Source organism: Lissotriton vulgaris, chromosome 4_1, assembly GCF_964263255.1.
Source record: "Lissotriton vulgaris chromosome 4_1, aLisVul1.2, whole genome shotgun sequence".
Classification (NCBI taxonomy): domain Eukaryota; kingdom Metazoa; phylum Chordata; class Amphibia; order Caudata; family Salamandridae; genus Lissotriton; species Lissotriton vulgaris.
The window spans coordinates 1,904,826,901-1,904,830,490 of NC_141691.1; positions in this window are offsets into that span (position 1 = coordinate 1,904,826,901).

Consider the following 3,590-nt stretch of genomic DNA (forward strand, 5'->3'; position numbering starts at 1 on the left):
AATTGCCTGGAACTTCTAGCATTCTCCTTTGCGATTCGCTGCCTCTCACCCGCCAGACAAATTGTTGCATTCTTCTCCGCATGGACAACGTTTCAGTGGTGCGTTATGTGAACAAATTGGGCAGGACAAGGTCCCGGAATCTAGCGGAAATTGCCAAGGATTTCTGGCACTTCTGCCTTCAAAACAATCTGTTTGTGGAGGCGCAATATCTTCCGGGGTGCAACAATCAGATCGCCGATTGGCATTCCCGGCATCTCTGTGATTTCAGCGATTGGAGACTCCACCCTCGGGTGTTCAGGTCACTGAACCAGATATGGGGTCCTTGTCAGATCAATCTGTTTGCCTCTCAACTCAACAAACAGATTCCAGTGTTTTTCAGCTGCGTCCGGATCTGGAGACTGTGGACACGGATTCCGTTCTTCAAGTGTGGCCACCAACACTGTGTTATGCTTTTCTTCCGTTTGTAATGATTCCCAGGGTCCTGGCCCGGACCAAGAGTTATCAGTCAGAATTGATATCACTCCTCTTTGGAGTGCTCAGTCATGGTCCCCAGTAATTCTGGAAATGCTGTGTGCAGTACCGATCCGTCTACCCCAGCGGTGGAATCTGCTGCTGGATCCTCTCAAATCACTGCATCCTCTGATAGTCTCAGGCCAACTCATGATGGTCGCTTGGCGAATTTCGGGGATCAATGGAAAATCCCAGGCCTTTCGCGAGAAGCTACCGGATTTATGAGTGAGGCTTGGTCTCCCAGCACACACAAGCGTTATTCTGCAGCCTGGAAACAATGGTGTGATTGGTGCTCTCAACGGGAGGTGGATCCCACTACAGCGGATGTCTCTTTGATGATGAATTTTCTTACGTCCATCGCGTCTTCAGGTCTTGCCTATCGCACTGTCAATAATTTTCGGTCGGCCATCTCGGCGGGTCACGTGCCGATTGATGGCAAACTGGCTGGTGAACATCCTTTAATATGCAAATTGCTCAGAGGTATCCGGTTGGTAAAACCTCCTTGTTCTAAATATTCTGAGCTATGGGATGTTTCTACTGTCTTACGATTTTTGAATGCATGGCCTTCCAAAAAGTTTCTGTCCCGAGATGAGTGGGAATGCGTGCAGAGGAAGACCAAGGGGTACCAGTATAAAAGGAGGAAGAAACTCAAACAGAGGAGGAGGAACAACAGAGGAAGAGCAAAAGAGCTAGTGGGATACAAAAAAGCTCTGAGCAAGAAGAACTAATCATGGATGAAGATCAGGTAAACAAAACTATTGTTAATCTTACTTCTAAAGTGCTAAGCAATAAGGATAAAAGAACTCTTAGTTTAGGGCTGTCTTTTTGCCCTAGCACTCCTATGAACTATACAGATAGCAGAATCGATATTTTTACATTCTGCAGTAAACTTAAATAAAAAAATGGCATAAACTCAAACCAACTAAGAGTAAAATACCCACGTCCAACACGAGGAATGATGCCAGAGATGAATTAATTATTGGTGACATTGACACTATGATGGCACTTAATGCACTGGAGAATGACAATGATGAATCTGTTTGTGAATCCGATACTAGAAGGATCTTAGATATGATGGAAATCAGACAAGATCTAACAGGGCACCGAATTTCGCAATAAATCCACTTTTGTCCCTAAATTAAATCACGATAACATCGATACTTTTCAAGATGTGGTGGGAAATGAATTATTATAATTTAAAAGTAAGAACTGGCCTGGGAAGATGAGAAAATTTAAACATAATCTCACGTTAGCCCAGAAGAAATCTATGTTGGATTTAGCTTCTGATGAGAGCATTCTTGTTAGACCAGCTGACAAGGGCGGAAACATTGTCATTCTTACCAGAGAGCAATATGTTAATGAAGATAAAAGACAACTTAGCTGTGTAAAAACATACAAAATGTCCTCCCGTGTGGAATACAACCAGAGCATTGTTGGAATTTGGGAGAAACTAAGTGAAGGGAAGGTCAGGGGGCTTCTGGAATGGGAGGAGTACTGTTTTTTGAAAAAAGATAACCCAATTTTACCCATCCTTTACCTCCTGCCTAAAATTCACAAATGCCAAAAAAATCCCCCCGGTAGACCAATAATTTCATCGAGGGGAAGCGTACTAGAGAATGTCTCACGGTACGTTGATCACTTTCTTAGAGACTTTGTGTTGGAGTTGCCCTCATATGTAAGGGACACCAAGGATTTTCTTGATAAACTGAAGAATGTTAAATGGGACAAGAACTATCTGCTAATTACGATGGATGTTAACTCCCTTTATACCTCGATTGAACATCAACAAGGGATAGAAGCATGTGCGAGGTTCTTGAAAAAGAGGAACATTGGCTATCTATTACATACTACTATGATTCTTGACATGATGCTGTATAGTCTAACTAACAATTTCTTTCTATTCAATGATGAAATATTTATTCAATTGCATGGAACTGCGATGGGTACATGTTTTGCCCCAAGTTTTGCTAATCTGTTCAAGGGGGCCTGGGAGAGTGATCTAGGCAGTGACAGCAGTATGACGGAAGAACTTAGTAAAACAGTAGTTTGGCTACGGTACATAGACAACATTTTTGTCGTCTGGAACGGTACCAAAGAAGAAGCTTTAACCTTTGTCAACAAACTCAATAATAACACCAGCAACATCTCCCTCACATGTAACATCAGTAATGATGAAGTCGATTATCTAGACATCAAAGTACAGATCAGGGACAACTGCATACAAACATACCTTTACACAGGCTGAGCAGCCACCCTGACAATCTTAAATGGAACATCCCATATGGCGAGCTCTTGAGAGCCAAAAGAAATTGTAGTTTAGAATCTGACTACTTAAAAGAGGAACAAATTATGTTATGTTCAAACGCTTTAAAGCAAGGGGATACCCCAATTGGGTTATCCAAAGAGCAATTGACAAGGTTAAGCTTATCAAGCGAGAGACCCTACTCACTAGTACTGTTCCCCCAATGACAATGAAGAGAAAGTAATTGAGACCCGTTTCATTATGAATTATAATGGTAATGCGGAAAGTATCCACAAGATCATTGTAAAAAATTGGAACATTTTGAAAAATTATCCCGTTATAGGAGCGAGTCTACCAGATAGACCAAGTATCATTTATAGACGAGGCCAGACCCTCAGAGACCTTCTAGTGCACAATGAGATAAGTAATGTGAAAGCCAAGAGGGGAGTAGACCTTTGTGGGTTTTATCCTTGCGGCCACTGCAAGGCCTGCAACAACAGTCAGATGAGAAAAGAATATTGGTGTCCCAGCTCTTGTAAGATGATGCAGATTAACCAATTTCTGACATGCACGACAACTTATGTGGTCTATGTTCTCGTCTGCCCATGCAATCTCCTTTACGTGGGCAGTACGAAACACATGGCCAAAAAAAGAATATTGGAACATCTGCGGGCCATCACTAAAAATGATAAACAATACCCGTTGGCCCAGCACTTCGAAGCGTGCCATTTCTCTGATGCCACTAAATTGTCCTACTTCATTGTAGAGCAGGTAACTGTGGGACCTAGAGGTGGTAACAGATTGTTGAGATTAAGGCAAAGGGAGTCTAAATATATCA